The sequence below is a fragment of the Acomys minous genome (assembly GCF_964271855.1).
Source record: "Acomys minous genome assembly, chromosome: 6".
In the NCBI taxonomy this organism is placed as follows: Eukaryota; Metazoa; Chordata; class Mammalia; order Rodentia; family Muridae; genus Acomys; species Acomys minous.
Window position 1 is genome coordinate 23741948 of NC_140487.1, and position 17283 is coordinate 23759230.

Consider the following 17283-nt stretch of genomic DNA (forward strand, 5'->3'; position numbering starts at 1 on the left):
AAAATGTTGCCCTGAGATTCAAACTTATGGACATTTGGTATTTTACAACCCTCCAAAGTAACTTAAATTATTAAGGCAGCCCTTCAACTTACAGAGTGTCTTTATAGTCAAGGGTACATTTATGTCCTTGTTTTTCTTTTTTGGACTTCATGTAGGTCAAAGCCAAATACTCTGTGTAGCTGGTGCTGTTGAGAACTTCAGCCCCAGATTCACGTGGGTGGTATTTGGAAGTGAGACCTTTAGGAGATAACCAGGGTTTGATGGAATTATGGGGGGGGCTCATAATAGCATTTGGTGGCTTTATAAAAAGAGGAGGAAAGACTTGGATTCCTGTGAGCATGTGCCCTCTCTGTGTTAGGATGCAACAACAGGTCAGCACCAGATGCAGCTTCTCCACCCTGAGCCCTTTAGTTACCGGAATGGTGGGCCAGATCAACTTAAATTGTTTATAATTGCCTCAGTCTGTGGTGTTTTGTTATTGTGACAGAAAATAGATGAAGATGGTAAGCACTATTTCTGACTTTTGGGGTACTTAACTGGCCCCAAACTTCAGGTCAGTGATCAGGGTTGTAGCTGTGATTATAGAGAGGGGCTGCAAGAAAGATGTGAGGAAATATGAAAACAGAAGGTGGAGGGAACCGCAGGATCTTCAGCCCTCCGACTGGGGTGTCAAGGATTCTCTCCGTTAAAGCAGGTCTGACAGGATTCATTGAATACTCCTCTCACACTCGCCCCAGTCAGAGAAGCAGAGGCAGCACTACCTGCTCAGGGCAGTCAGTGTCCGGTAGAGAGCCAGTCAGACACGCTTTCAACAGGCAAGAAGCAAATGTAAAGCCTTGCAGTGGAATCTGCTATCAGACAGGAATCAGAATATCACATTCTCAAATGTGCTCTGAGGTCAAGGGCTGGCCTTATCATTCGGATCACTTCAGAGGATTGTAAGGTACAAAAATGCCCAGGTAAATTTGAATTTCAGATTAACAAACATTAAAAAGAAAAAAAAAATAACTGTGATAGTTAAGCCTGGTTGCCAATTTGATTGCATCTGGAATTGACTAAGAGACAGAAGCTGTAGGCAGGTTCATGAGGGCCCTTCCTGGAAGGACTGACGGGGAAGGGAAGGCCCTCCCTGCAGAGCCAGCAGCACAATCTGGTGGTAGCTCAGCTATGAGGAGGCCTGAGGGAAGAGCTGTTGCTTTTTGCCTGCCCACCCTTTGCCCTTTGAAGGTTAGTGCATCTACTCTATTGTCATCGCTGCTGCTGCTGCTGCTGCTGCTGTCTCCATCCTTTACTGCTATTGCAACCCAGCTTCTTTAGCCTTCCAGGACGGACTGAAGCCCAGTGACCCTCCAGCAATCCTCCAGCAACCCTCCAGACCTTCATCGGACTACTGAGGTATTCAACCTCGTGGACCAAACAGTTAGTTTTCATGGTCTCAGCCTCTCCAGTGTCCAGCTAGCCGTAGCTGGATTACCTAGGACACATCAGGTAGGCCATCCTAAGTATAATAGTTATGTTAAAATGTTATCTGTTACTTATCTAAAATTCAAATTGAACTTTTGTTTATGTATTATTTTTCTAACCTTAGGAAGATTGATCAGGAATTGGGGTACATGGACTTGTTTTTTTCACGTAGATGTTAGAGTTGCCTCCTCCAGCCCTTTTGAGTTGCAGAAGAGACATCAGCTCTGAGACCTGAAATTTGAAAACAGCCATGTGACTAGAGTGAAGAGAACAAGCCACCATTTCTGGATGCAGACAGCTTAGATACCCAGGCATAAGGCAGGGTGAAACTTCCGGTGGCAGCAGCAGCAGCCGCCGCCTGATCAACCATCTAGCTGATGGACTTCAGTGATGGACATAGAGAGGAAAACATGCATTAGAGAGAAAAAGTGAGTTGAGGAGATGGATTCCATAAAGGAGCTTTCTTTCAAAGATGTCATTCTGAGGCATGGGGGGGGGCACTTTCTTCTCTAAAGATTCTTTTATGCGGGTGCATATGTGGATAGTATGTGTGTGAGTGTGTGCTCATATGTGGATTCATGTGAACATGCATTTGTGTGTGTGTGTGTGTGTGTGTGCGCATGCACATGCATAGCAGAGGTTTTCCTGTCTCTGCTTTCCACCTTCCTTTTTAAGACAAGGTTTCCCACTGAGCTTGGAGCTTTCCAATTGGCCAGCCTGCTCTGGATTTTTGCTCTGTTGGCTGAGTGAATTATTAGGTGTTATTTGCCAATTTATCTCATAGGGGTGTGTCACAGTTAATTTTGTGTATCAGAGTATCCAGTTGCTTGGTTAACCTCAATCTAGATGTTGGTTGTTGGTGTGAAATTATTTTCTGAGATGCGATTATTATTTAAATCGGAAGACCTGGGATAAAGCAGATAGATCACTTTGCATAATGTGAGTGAGTTTCCAGCAGTCAGGGGAAGGCTTCAGAGAAAGGGCCGTGGTTACGCAAGTGGAAGGAATTCTGCCTCTAGGCTGAGTTTTGATGCAAGACTGCAATATCAGCCCCTGATGGAATTTTCTAAGCCCTGAGAATTTGAAGCTTTCCAGCCTGCACACGCACACGTACGCATGCATGCACGCACCTTTGCACCCCTGCACCCCAGACTAATACTGCTGGTGTGCAGGTGACCCTGCAGTAGCATCAGCTTCCGGCCCATTCCACTTGTTTCGCTTCCATTTGCTTATTTGGAACAGAGCCCAGGTAGCCACCCTGAGTTTTCAACAGCACCAGTCACCAGTGTCTGTCTGTGTCTCCCACAACCCTGCCCGCCCTTCCTCCCCCCCCCCCCCCAGGTCTGAGTGACAGCAACCCTGAGCTACTTGGTTGCCCGTGCAGGTTATAATGTGGGCGCCTCTTTTGCATCAATCCTCCAAGGGTGTGTCGCATTAGAGTGGGTTTCCTTGGAATTCAGGGAGCAAGGCTGCACCCTTTAACTTCAAGCACACCTTCAACGTAGCTGCCCAAATGCACTTCGCAAGTACACCTTTAAAACAATCTGTTTAAAAAGTGGACTTAAGGGTATTCCTTTTCCTCCTTACCAAGCCCCCGAGAGATGGAGCAAACAAAGACATGCAGGTTTGTATTAAAAAATCTGGGGGATGCTGTATCTGCCGACTCTCTCCCCGGCTCCCTAGCAACAGCTCTACGCTTCTTTTCTAAATCTTTTCATGGAAATTCCAGGGTGTTTTTTTTTTTTCCTGTGCAGGTCTGTCTCTGTCTTCTGTTTCTGAGTATCTTTCCCTCTCCCTCCCCCTACTCTCTGCCTCTGCCGTTCTCTGCGTGTTTCTCTCTCTCTGGTGTGATTTCCCACATTAGCACCGTCCTTTTCTTTGATTCCTTCTTGGCAACGAGAAACTAGAGCTAGGCAGGCCTGCTTCCCTGCTACCTTAAAATAATAATGTTTCATGGTGACAAATGGATATAGTTAACAATGAAAGTAAAATGCTTAGCAGGCAGGGGTGCGACCGTGTCAGATTTCCCTGCCTGGCAAAAACAGAGAGCAGCCAGAGGAATCTCTAAAGAGAGGCATATGCATGGGGCGGCTGGAGATGCTTGCCAGGTGGGTATTTCTACTGCTTCATTCTCAAGTTAGCTTCTGGGGGCCTTAGATTAAGTCCTCAGAGGTAAACAACAGTCACTCTTAATTTATTCAGTCTGTGCCGTCAGCCCCTGAAACTTGAAGAGCAATGGCAGAATTTAGAGTCTGGTTTCACAGTTGCTGTTTTACCTTGATTTAAAAGAAAAAAAAAATTAAGCAAACATAAAACAATGCGAATTAATGAGGGAACGTAATTCTTTGTGTGGCCCAGTGGTGGAAGTTTTCTATTGTATCAGAAAAGGCCCAATTAAAATTTAAAAGGAAATAAGGGAATGAAAGGAAAGAAAGAAGAAAGAGCCCTTCCCCTTCCTTTTTCTCCTCACTGGTAAGAAGGAGAAAAAAAGAAAGAAAAAGAAAAAAGAAATCTGCCCACATGCAGTCTGCACACATGTGCACATCTGTGCTCTGGCTCTGCACGCATGCTCTTCCCCTGGGTGCAGATGCTACTCCAGGAAGAGCAATGTGGCCTACGGATGGCTGGATGTCAGCTTGCTTGTGCACGTGGGAAGAGGCAAACAAGGGATTGAGGTAGAAAACACACCAACCTAAATAAAAAGCAACTGGTCTACCACGAGGGAAGCAGGCAGACCTTGCTTTCTGCACACCCCGCTCTTTCTTTGCCTCCCAGATTGATCTTTGAAATAAAATAAAGAAGCGTGGCAAACAAACTGAAACATAGGTAGAAATAATATATTTGGGTTTCAGAAAGGGGGGAAAAAAAAACCTGGCATAGCTTAAAAGGCCTACATTGCATAACAACACATGTGCAAAGAATTAGAATAATTGCAGTGCACACATCGGTAACAGACAGAGTGAACAATGAATATTAAAAACACATTCCTAAAGCTGGCCCCGTGGCTTGGCAGCTGAGCGCTGCGTGGAGACCTGTGTGTTAGTCAAAGGAAGCCTCCCGGCTTCCAGAGCTGTCAGGGCTTGGCAGGAGCTGAGGTGAAGCCCTTTGGTGTCGAGCTGAAAGGAGGCAGGCAGGTGGTGGGGACTGTGCTGGTTGCTGTGACTTCTGTCTTTCTCCCCCCCCCCCCACTCCCTGCCCCCCCTGGCAGAGCCCTCTGAGGACTTCAGGAGGGGGTTCATAGAGGAAGTCAGCCTCAGTGCTCTGGGGGCTCCAGTTCAGAGCTGAATCAGAGCCAGGCTGAGGAGGAGGAGGAGGAGGAGGAGGAGGAGGAGGAGGAGGAGGAGGGATGAGGCGTAGAAAAACAAACACTAGAGAACAAACAGACAGAAGGTAATGCTGGGAACCACCCAGTCAGAGTCCTGGATGAAAACCTCAAGTCCTCTCCCTCCAGCATGATCTAGCATGAAGAATTTTGCTGCTTCAGAGACAGACTGGGGAAGTGTTTATCCTCTGTGGCAGAGACTCTGGGCTGGGCTGCCTTTTCCATTGCAGTACTCATCCTGTGGTGGTGGTGGTGGGTCAGGGAGGGGGAGGGGGAGGGGAGGGGAAGGGGGAGAGGGAGGACAGATTCTCCTGGTGGCGTGTTCCAGAGCCTTCAAAGCCCAGGAACCGAACCGTTAAGGCATACAGCAATCTTTTTTTTTTTTTTTAAACAGTGAATCCCTCCCGTTGTCTGGAAGGACAAAGGCTCTTCTCTTAAGGATAGCTTTGCTTCCCTTTGAACGCGCGGATTTTGCTTGTCCATTGCCAGGAAGCTGACTGTTGAGTTCTAACAGCGTTGGCTAGGAGAGAGGTCGGAGGGTGGGAATCTCAAAAGATAACAGAGTTCCAAGAGTGAATCCACAGCCCAAAATTCTTGTGCTACGCTAGCCAGTGTGTTGTTGGGATTGGTGAAGTGGAATTCAGGGCAGTTCTACAAATATGAAGGACCAAATTGACAACTTTATTTTTACTGATCTTTGAAGTTCAGTAGTCCTTCAGTTACAAGGTATGGTACAAACCACGTTTATGCTAGTAATAATTATGACTGGGTCATGGGTTTAAAAAACAACAACAAGGGTCTTTTTGGCAATATTTCAATGATGGTTTAAAGTCATGTCTACTTTGGAATTATAGCAGTAAATCGACTTGTTACAAGATCTTGTTATTTTGTACATTGGTGAACAAGTATATATCATAATGAAATACTTTCAATGACTGTATTTCAATATAATTGGTGTATTTAATATGGTTGCCTTTGGGATGTTACATACTTGTTCCTCCTCTTCTTCCTCTAGAAATATTATTCGGGGAAGAGGCCTGTGGACCACATGCCGCTTTGCGAGAGGACCCATGGTCCATTTGTTCCACAGGCTTTGGGGAGCTCTTAGACTCTGGGACAACTTGTGGGATCTCTGCATAGGGAATTCCACAGTGGGCCAGCTGTGTAGTCTCTCCACATGGGTGAGAGAAGGGAAAGCAATCCTGTGTATCCAGATACAATCAAGGACTGAGCAAAGGGGTCCCTCAGACATGCTTATCAAATGTTTTTGTAGACACAGACTTTGGCCTTTCCTTCCAGTGACTTGCATCAGAGTTAGTTTCACTGGAAGGAGAAGAAAGTCTGGAGATGCTAGCCAAGAATGCTTGCTACAGAGTCGCAGTTGATGCAAGCAGAGAATGGCTAAAGATGAGTGGCTCTGTCAGAATCTACACCAGGTAGAAGACAGGAAGTCTGTGAGGGGGATCGTGAATCGGACAACGTGGTGTGATCGTTCTTGAGTCACAGAGTCGGCTGTAGGAATGGACGCCGTAGATGTCAGAGGCCAGTTTAATAAGTCCGACATGATATGCAGAGACCTTTAGGTTTGGAACTCTTGTGTCAGGACATAGTCTAAGGCCAGAAGATTCTAAAGTGTGATGAGAAATAGGCTTACTCATACCTGCTGAAAAGATGAGCCTGGGTCTCTGGCTTAGAATGAACAAGAGTATTATCTCATAAGACGATATGCAAGCCATCAGCAATCTTCACAAGCATACTTAAGGAAAGAATTCAGATTTTGGCAGGATGTAAAGCAAATAAATAAGTTAAAAAAAAGAAAGAAAGAAAAAGCCAGAAAAAATGTTATTTGTAAAAGGAAAAAAAGAAAAGAAAAGAATTCAGGAATACCAAGCGTTTCACTAGTCTTATATGAGTTCCAAATATAATCTAAAACAGTTTTCTCTTTCCTATTATCTGTCATCTATCTATCTATCTATCTATCTATCTATCTATCTATCTATCTATCTATCATGTATGTATAGTATGATCTAGGTAGCTACTATATTAGTTTCTTTTTAATATATGATGTTTCTTAATATTTCTTTATGTTGATAAAGTGTTATTAGCTTAAGCCTTTCAGGTCAGGAGACAGAATATTGGAGGATGAACTAATTGTACAAAAGACAAAGCTGGTCAATGGGATTTTTGAGCCCAACGCTACTCTTCCATGATTTTAAATGTTTCTAATTATATGCACACAGGAGCTCTCTCTCTCTCCCTCTCCCTCCCCTGTCTCGCCCCCCCCCCTCACACACACACACACACACACACACACACACACACACACACACACACATGAAAATACCTCTGTGTCTGAATCATTGAAATCTCAAAAGTAGTTGTTGGAGTAGATGAATCAAATTTCAAATTTCAGTTTGGGAACATAGATGACATAGTGGTATCAGGTAACGTACTGTTAAAGAAAACCATGCTTTCAAACCAAGCCACTTCTCATCTAAAGAAGGAGATATGGGACTGCCCATTGCTTTAATTATTAAGTACTTGCAAAAAGCAGGCATGAGGAGCCCAAGCACTCACTCCTGGATGATCTCCTCTGGACACCCAGTGCTGGCGTCAAAGCCACTGTCACTGCTGTAAAGACAAAAACAGAACAGAAGGAAACACTGAAGCCGTGCCAGTGCATGTGTGAGGAGAGCTTGCACCATCCACGTGTCTCCTCTTGTTTCTGGTGAAGCCACGACAAGAAACTGAACACATTTTTGGTCCTATCCATCAGATTATGACAAGCCTTGGTGACCGACATACTGACTCTTGCCACTGCTTTGTTAGGTTCCAAGAAAATCCAATGCTTGTCCAACTTAAGTTTTACTGCCCCAAAAGGCAAATGCCACTCACCTCTGTCATGGACAGTTAAACACTATTTTTTTTTTTTTACAGTGGACTTCTGCATATCTGAAACCCTCTCCATCAACCCATGGCATTATGGTGTAGGCTAGATGCTACAGACATTAAGTGGTAGTTTAGAATAACCTCCAAGACACCTTGTCTCACCTCGTTTTCCTATGGTTCTGGGATACTAACGATTGTTAAGACAGAAGGGCCTCTGAGAGTGCCCTCTTAATACCTTACCGCTGTCAGAAAGCAGAGGTGCTTGACTTGGAGTTAGTTATGTGAGGCTACGCCAGCCTTTCATGCCGCGGGAGCTATTCATTCAGAATTCATGGGTAACTAGGGTAAGTTACAGGGTTTCAAAGACAAAGTAAATAACCTACGATCAGGGAAATTTAATTGGTTCCTGAGGTGGAGAAAGGAATCCTGCCATTAAAGTAGTCAGATGGAAAGCATGCAAACCACAGTCTGTGGAGGAGAAAAAGAATAGTGAAAGCCCTGGCCCCGAAACAGAGGACGAGTGCAGAGACACACTCAGCAGAGTCAGGGAATGTGGAAGTGGCAGCCTCAATACTAGTTCAAATTCCAAGCTGAAAAAGCAGACACTGCACTCTAGGCCAGCTGCCCCGATGGGGGAGCTTTGGGAAGTTTTCCTATGTAGAAGTGAGCTTGGAAAAGAGGATTTTGGTCAGGTCAAAATCCCCTCTGTGGCAGTCAGGCATTAGGGCAAATGCCAGGGGTAGGTAAACCATGGTGAAGGGCATAATTTGACAAGCTTACTTCTCTGTTAGGCAAAACAGATGAAACTGCCTCTAGGACTTAGAAGTGACAGCTCCTGATAAGCACAGATCAGTTCCACTGCAGAAGATCATGGAGAAGTGTTAGGCATGGGGCGATAACAATTAAGATTTGCATCAGGCACCACCTCTATGCCACAACTGGCTTATTAATCCACTGCGAAACCTGGCTGCTGTTTGTTCCTGTGTTTTTCTAGTATGCTTTCTTCAGCACATTAAAGAAACTGTGATGTGTAAAATCAGATCCAGCATTGGCTTTGAGAACTGATATAGCATTGGGTCACCATTAGCCAGTCCATTGGCCACTTCTGAATAAATCAGAAAAGTGATTCTTTTCATCAGAACATGGAAGTTAGTCAAGAGCATTTAAGCTATATTTCAGTTTTATTTTCACTTTCTACTAGATGTTACTTGTGTAGTCCCAGGTGCACTAGTCTCTCTCAGTATAGGGTGAGTTCTGCTGCTCTTAAGATCCATAATGCATCAGGACACATGGTCCACGTTGGTGTTTAGCTGTGCCCCCTCAGCCATCCTGGAGGTTATCTGCAGTATTAGTGTTCAGCTTTCTCTGCAAGTCAAGATTTCTTTACATCCAGCCCCTGCACATCTCTGCTTGAGGACATTTTAATGGCTTCAGGGATGTACAGAACAAAGCAGGATTCAGGGCCCAGAAGCAGTTCTTAACCAAAGAGGATGGAGAGGAGCTGGTGGGTGTGATTCTCTCAGGCTCCTAGCCTGTGGCTGAGTTAGTTCTGAGTTGTGTCCCACAGGACCCTCAAGCAGGGCTCTGCTACTCTTGCTTAGAGTGGTCATCTGCTTGTTAACACGCCCTTTGCTGATGAACTTCCATTCTTTGTTTCACTTTCAGGTGAGGACTGAAAACGTGGCTCTCAGAATTCATAGCCTATACCTTAGTAATATGTCGTGGACAATCTCAGTTGGGTATAGGCCCTTGGGGTTGGGAGTTCTCGACCTATACCCAACTGAGTCGGTCCACGACAGTAATAGGAGAGGGCTTTTGGGAGACTATGGGTTTTGAAATGGGGTTAGTGCCCTAATACGGGATGGCTGAGAGGCGGAACGCTATCTCCATTTGGACCCAAGCATGCTGATACACTGATAAGAGAATCAGGCTCCAAGACTGTAAGAAACAGATTCAGGGTTATGAGAGCTACCCACTGTGTGTCGGTGTGCTCTAGAAGCCTACACACTAAAGTATTTCCTCATTCCTTCTTCATGTCTCCTGGGACCGACCTTTTCCCAATCATTGCCTGTAGAAGATTTGCCTGTAGAAAAATTTCATTTTCTTTTCAAAGAAATCACAACTGAGATCCTGGGATTGGTTGCTGGAATTCTGACTCTGACTGATGCAACTTCTACTGTTAAACCTCATGTGGGTACCATGCAACGTTCTTCCTGAACAGACAAACCATTTTAAAAGTCAGAAGACATTCAGAAGTAAACAAATCACACTGCAGGGAGAGAAAAAGCAAAATGGTCACCTGGGAAATTATCAAGTGAGGAGATTTCCACAACTGTTTAAAGGAGAATATTACCATAAAAGCAAACTAGCTGTCCCTGCAGCCAGCAGAGCGGAAGGAGAGGGGACAAAAATGGAAGTCATGTTTCCTAACATCCCTTCAGTGGAGCATGGGCTTTGGGTTAGGGAGGTCTGAATGAAGGACGGGCTAGAACTCAAGTTTTGGGTTTGACTGCAGAAGTTTGCTGGAGGCTGGCTCAAAGAGAATCAAATGGCTATGAGCAGAAACACAGTATGGAGCAAGTACTGGCCATCAATTTATCAAGCTATGATGGTACCCTCCATCTCTCAGAACTCAGCTTGAGCAGTCATCATTTACAGATGCCTTCATGGACATGCAACGATCATGGTGCTAGGCATCCCTTCCCGACAGACTAGAAACAAGGGTGACACAGTTCTGTTCATAAGGCCCTTGGCAGTCCAGTAGCGAACATAAAATATGCTAAGTCCTTTGGCAGAGATCAGAGCAACCCCTGCCACTGTCATATCACTGCCAACCGGACTGGACTGCAAGCTTCTTAAACACAAGATTGTATTTTCTTTTTTAAAAGTTTTTTTTACTTATTTTTAATTTGTGTGTGTGTGTGTGTGTGTGTGTGTATGTATGTGTATGCACTTGTGCATGTATGTGTGTGTACACACACACACACACACACACACACACACACACACACACACACGGGAATGCAGGTTCTGGCTGAGGCCAGAGGCATTAGATTTCCCAGAATGGGGAGTTACAAGTGGCTGTGAGCTGTACCACATGGATACTGGGAACTAAACTTTGCTTTTTTGCAAGAATTATATAAGGACAATATCTGCTCTTAAGCACTAAGCAATCTCTGTAGCCTCCCATCCCCAAGATTATATTTTCTACATTATCTTTCAAGACAATGTCCTGCATACATTAAGGGCACAAACACTGGTGTTTGAACTACCCAAGAAAGAATCTTAATCTGCCACACAAGTGTTCCGAGAAAGACAGAGAAGTCAGAAACCCACTGTGACTGTGGAACTCGGGAAAGACCTTATAGAATACAGTTGATTGACCATTTCAAAGTAAAACATACTGAAGGTGGGGGGGGGTGAGGGGGGGTGGGTGGTGGGTGGGGGTGGGGTGGGGGGGGTGGCTCTTTTGCCATCAGTAGAGATTCGAGTTCTAGCTTGGATAGGTCTTCTTTCTTTGCCATCTGCTAGGTATCCTCTGGGTATAGCTTCAGTTCAGACTTGTAAATCTTTTTAAATGGTTTCCTCTTAAAGTCACAGGCTCCTCTTCCCTTGGCATCGATGAAAGGAGCCCATTTCGCTCTTTTCTGCTGCAGAGGGACCGCTGTTAGTTTATTCTTCCTTGTTGTTCAGAGCTATGCAGACAAACACAGGGATACATTTGAAGATGGGAAACAAAGACAGGGAATGCACCCTGTTCAGGAGGCACAAGTCTCCCAAAGAGAAGACAAGAGGCTGCCAAGTAGATTTGTGTTTTAACTTGTAATCCTTCTTGCTCCCAGCTTGTAGCCACCTAACTCTCTTTCACACCCTATTTTGATTTTCTTGTCAGAAATGATAACAATGCCCTCAGGGGATGCTCCATGTATGTCAGGGAACAGTGAGAGTTTACACGGGGGACCATTGCAGAGGGAAACCCTTTGACAGGCAGGGTGTCCCCAGGGAACTGGCCAGGTCACCACCTGTGAGGAGAGAAACTAGCTTTTCATTAATTGCTGAACCTTATGAAATTGCCATTTTTATGTGGGTCAACAAATGGTTGATTAGCAGCAATTCTGCATGGTTCGAACCAACAATTTTGTTGGTCAATTAGTCTATCTCCTAGAAAAATAAAATAAACCTTAAGCCTTTTCTTCTTCACTTTTCCTGTTTTCACTCCCCTCCCTCACCCATTTGTCCTCTCCTCTTTCTCCTCTCGTTTTTCTGTCTTTTGAATTTAAGCTGTGTGCTGAACTCTGCGAGTGAACAGATGTGCTGCATGCAGATGTTCAGTAAGTCCGTTCTCATCGCAGGAAGTGTTCAGCTGAATCTCAGTGCAGGAGCAGCGACGCAGAACACCAAGTCCGGGAGGCCAGCGTTTTCTCAGGTCCGCCTCAGAGCCACACCCACCCGGCTACTCTACAGCTGTGCCAGGAGGCGGACTCAAGGTTCTGCTCATCTGCAATCAGTCAACTGCTCTTTCTTTAGCGTTTATGTCTAGAAATTGTGTTGTATGACACCATTCCGGAGGAGATATTAACAAATGTCTGTTCACCCCCATAGGGGAACAAAGACAGAACAAAGTACGGGCGCCACCAGGGTCTGATTTGATGAATCAGTGAGTTTTCTTTGTATTGTCTACAGATTATGGGACAAAGGTTACCTATAGGAGTGGAAACAATGCAAGGACAGTTGAGTGTCCAAAACGCTGCCACCGCAAGGGTGACAACTCACAGAAAGGGGGAACCTGGAGCTCACTGCAAACTGAAGGCAACTCAGCACGTTGGAGAATGTCCTTTCTGTGGAGCTCCGCTGGTCTGAGCCTCTTCTAGGAAGCTCATCTTGCCTGAGAATGTCACGTAGGAGTCTTACAATAAATGCCCGCTCAGGGATGGAGACGCCCAGTGAATCTGGTCAGTTTCAGGGCCTTCCTGAAGCTTTCGCGTTTTTCTCTTCCTTTCCCCCCCCCCGCCCCCCACCGCAAAATGCAATGTTTCACCGGCTGTGTTTCAAATAGCGTCTCTCCAAGACGGCTGGTTAGTCTCAGAAGAAACTGTTACCCAACAAGCAGGAAAAATTTTTTTTTATTTTAGTCTCTTTTACTCACAGACACCCTCCCTTCCTTTCACTTCTCCAACAAATTTGCTGTGCTCTGAAAGTTTTGACTTTTGGAAAGCCAGAAATCTTTAGAGACTTTCTATTTTTTGCAAGGGTGTGTGTGTGGGGGGGGGGAAGATAACTTTGCCCGGAGCAGGTAAAAGCTGAGCTCCTAAGTAGGACAGGCACGGTAAAGGAAGAGGTGGAGAGGGAAAATGCTGCTGCAATCTACGGTAAAGGAAGAGGTGGAGAGGGAAAATGCTGCCGCAAACTACTAAGCTACAAAGAGAATATCTGGTCGCTGAGGTGAGGCTCAGAAATGTAAAAGAACGTCATCTCCCGCGGGAAGTCCAGCTTCCATCCCCCTCAGTGCTCCAGAGAACATTAAAACCCAAAGGGGATATTCCTGAAATGGGTTACCTTAACACCCTCCGTTCCCCCCACCCCCCTTTCAGGGGAAGTGAATTAGCTCATCCCACACCCTCTCCAAGAGAGAGGCTGAAGAGGACTTTCCAGTTGGATTTGCGCGGGTGCCTACCTTGTCTGAACTGGTCTGTAACAATCCCAAAAAAAGAGTAAGGAAGACACCGGGAAGTAGAGCAGCACCAGCTCAGGGACCTCAAGTGACCTCCTTCCTCTCCAAGCCTGAGAGGCACAACCCCTCCCCCACCTCCCCATCCCTGTACTCCCCTCCAAGCTATCCAGACTTTTTCTTTTAAGATAGCCCCAGGCTCCTTTGCCATTCTCCTTGCTACCTTTCCACACGTGGGGGCAGCACTAGCTGATAATTTAAATGTAAGTTTTCCAACTTGGTTTTGTTTCCTCATCACCCAGGTGAATAATTTGGCTCCTTAAAAAGCCATCTTCGGAAGCCCCGCCTTTTTTTATGCACCACTGACAGCAAATACTTCCAAGACTGAGTCAGAGCCACAGCCTTTGTGGAGGTCCCCTTGGGCTGCCTGATCTTCAATGGCGTCCTTGCATTGGGGCCAAGGAAGCCCTTGGTGGGCAAGCTGGGAACACAGTGCCTGTCGGAAGAACATCCCATTCAGAAGCTTCAGCTTGTGCCAAGGCTCCACAGTCCCCACAAAGGCGCCCAGGGGAGACCCAGAGAAGGAAATGAACAACAAAAAAACCCCCTGAAGCCTGGCTGACGCGAACTGTCCCGGAGCTTTCTGTTATAGCATGCTGTCTTCTGGCAACCCACAAACGGACACAGGGCCACACAAGAGGAGCACGGTTCAGTGAGGAAAACTCTGTGCCAGATAAGAAATGAGATACAATAATAAAGCTGGGCTGAGGTAGTCTGTGGAGTTAGGAAGTCATAAAATATTTATGGGAAAATTCTTCACCCGAGGATGAGACTCTGAATGTCAAAGAAGCTGGAAGTCAAAGAAGCTCCCGGTGTGGGGAAGACGTGGTGTTTACCGAGTTAGGACACGCTCCTTCGTTAGCTCCTCAGTGTTTAAGAGGAGGAGGAGGAGGCGAGGAGCATTTGGCCTGCTAGAAGGAAAAAGACATGAGGCAGGACGAGGCTTGTTGGTGGGACCAAGATGGGAGCAGATGAAAACTAAAACAACAGTCGTAATGAGATGTTTCTTCATAGGCTCAGAAGGACTGGAAACATGGCACCCTATGTGTTCTATCTGACCATTTAATCTCTGTGAATGAGAGAATCCAGTGTGGATCCTGGGCAAAATCTTAAGAGTGGAAAGACAGCACTGAATGGCACCTTCTCCTCATGAGTGCGGCACTCAACGGTGCTGAGCAAACACAGGAGAATCTTTTATTGCTATTGATTCTGTTTCACAATTACACAATTGTCAACTGTGAGGTCATCGATTTAGCAAGCTTTTCCACTTACAGGAGAGAAGCCCTTGAGAGGAATTAACCTCTTTCTTCCTAGAGAGCTGATTAACAAAACAAAAAGTCATTGAATTTGCTCTTTGATAATTTCATACATGTATAAAGTATATTCCAATTACCATACCCTCTCACCCTAGCTAACTTCCTATCTCCCTCCCATCTTTATACCTACTCCACACCTCCTCACAAGTCTCTTTCCTTTATTCATGCATTTTTGTTGTTGTTGATTTTGTTTTTTAGCCTCACTGAACTTAACCAGGATTATCCGTCTGACCGAGGGTTTAGAACTACTATCCCTTGGAGTCCGGTGTGCTCCAGAGTAAGCCAGTGGTTTGCAGGGAAGCACTGTCAGTTTCTCCCTCATCGGTAGCTGACTGTTGCCAGGTCCAGTCTAGTTACAGGCACCACTGCAGGCAGCCATAGCCAACGTGACATCACAACAGCAGTGGTTCTGCCATGCCCAGGAGATGGCATTTTTACAGCCTTTCTCCCTTATCTTCTTCAAGAGATTTTAAGGAAATATTTATTATGACTTTCAATGTTCTGAGGGCAGATTCAAGTCTCCAGCCCACTTCCTACCCAAAGATAGCAGGGCAATACCTGCAGGCCACAGACTGCCTCAGGGAGGGTGTGATTTTGGGCCTCACTTCACAATGGATGAGTTGATGCAGTGGTTTGCAGGGCTTTCCCTGAGAAGGGATGAGGAGGTTGGAGGCAACCACCCAGGGTGCCCAGATTGCTATTGCAGTCCTTCCCTCTCCTCTCCCCATGACATACCACTGCCAGGGGTGGGGGTTGGGGGGGTGGAGGTGGGGGGGGGGCAGGGGAATGACAGGCTCTCTCGGTCAAGGCTGCCCCCTACTGAAACCTTCCTGGAGCAGGTCAGCCACAGACTGACACTCAGGATGTAACCACTTAACTGTGGAGTGACAGGGATGAGTAATTGTGAAAAGGCTATTTTTATACACGAGGTAGAATTTGAGACTTCTTTTCAGCTCGTTTAAAGAATGCCGAGTGGGCATATGAGTCAAAGTCCTGCCTGGATTAGAAGTAGACGCCTTGGGAATGGCCGCTGATGAGCAACGTATCTCCCTACTACATGAAATTTCACGGAGCATCTAAACTCAGCGTATGTTCTAGCATTACGTGACGCTGTGACTTTGGGGACATGGTGGCTTACCCATGCTGAACCCCAGCAGTCTTGTTAGTGAAAGGGCTGCTTGTGCTTTCTCAAACCCCAAGTCTCCTTGTGAAGATCAGCAGGGAGCACAGAGGGGAGGACCTCTAGGCCTGGGAGTTCTACTGAACCCCAGCATGAAGCTGACATTCCAAAGAACCCAGCTTCTCCTGCGCAGAGGGGCCAAGCGACCGTAAGGATGCAGAGAGACACTTTAAGGATGCAGTGGCGACACTTTTAGGGCCTGTTGAGTGTTCTGCTTTTCCAGGGGCCTGTTTATGAGTTTTAGAGTCTTTTTAGATTTCTTAAAGAGGCTTGCATTCTGCTTTTTATTTTCCTCTTCTTTGAAAAACATTCTTGAGTTGCTTTATGGATCACATGGTCCCATTTCCGTGAAGGAAAGGGAAGGGTTAACTCCCGGCTCCTCTTATTCTTCACAGTAATTGAGATTTTATAATTACTTTCATCAAAGGTATGTCAGTAAGGCCAGGCAGGGAAAAAAGTACTTGATTTCCACTGAGAAATTTCATAAGTCCCAGGCCCTACATCCTTCAGATTTCAGGCTCTGTAGATCAATTTCATTAAAACCAAGATGCACAAGGAAAAAAAGAAAAAAGAAAAAAGAAAAAAAAAAGTTGATTTGCACCAAACTCCTTTTGTCTTCTGCTGAACAAATACAAACGCAGTGAAATTTGTTTCTATGTTCCTTTGCCCTTCCACTTAAGCCTTACATTCCTCTGCCCTGTGCCAAATTTAGGCAGGGTTGGAGGTGGGGAGAGTGGACACTGGGGAGCCGTTTATATTATATTCACTCAAATCTCTTCTCCAGGTTTTATTGCGGGACTCTGAGCTCTGTAGGCAGGAGGGAGTTTTGAATGAACTCAGCTTTTAGTGACCAGGAGTAGAGACATAAAAGGAGCTTTTCAGGCTCTCTGGTTACAGAGATAAGTACAAAGGGTTACCGGCACTAAGTCTGTGGTAACAGCTGCTATAAGTGCTGACCGTGATTTGGATCTCTCGATAACTGATTCTGGGGAGGGCGGAATATTTATCAGGCCATTAGGAGAAGCTGTTTCTTGCTGATAAGATACCTACAACTGATGAGGTCCACCTGAAGACAAGGATGAGGCTGGTCTGGATTTACAGCCATTTGCACAGAGAGCAAATAAATCTTGTTTCTAAGAACAGCATGAGGCATTCATCAGCAAAATGACGTGGCCTAACCTGGAGCAAGCCTAGGAAATGCTAAAAGGAAAGAGCGAGTGAGCACTCTCGTGTTCAAGGTGACTGGACACTGTACTTGAACTTGGTACACGATGTTGGGATTTTTATTGATGTGGAGGCCAAGGAACAAGGGGTTGGGACTGTTGAGAGGTATCAATGAAAGGAGAAGTCTTAAACAATGAGCTGAGGCATCTTATAACATGTG

At 45.7% G+C, this 17283-nt stretch overlaps 1 long non-coding RNA gene across 1 annotated transcript; it reads left to right on the plus strand.

Annotated features, from left to right (window-relative positions):
* Window positions 1-1100: 1100 nt before the first annotated feature.
* On the plus strand, window positions 1101-13772 carry LOC311600370. Its single transcript, XR_014780225.1, has 4 exons — window positions 1101-1488; window positions 1589-1892; window positions 12359-12627; window positions 13646-13772. It is a non-coding gene; the product is annotated as an uncharacterized lncRNA (long non-coding RNA).
* The last annotated feature ends 3511 nt before the right edge of the window (window positions 13773-17283 follow it).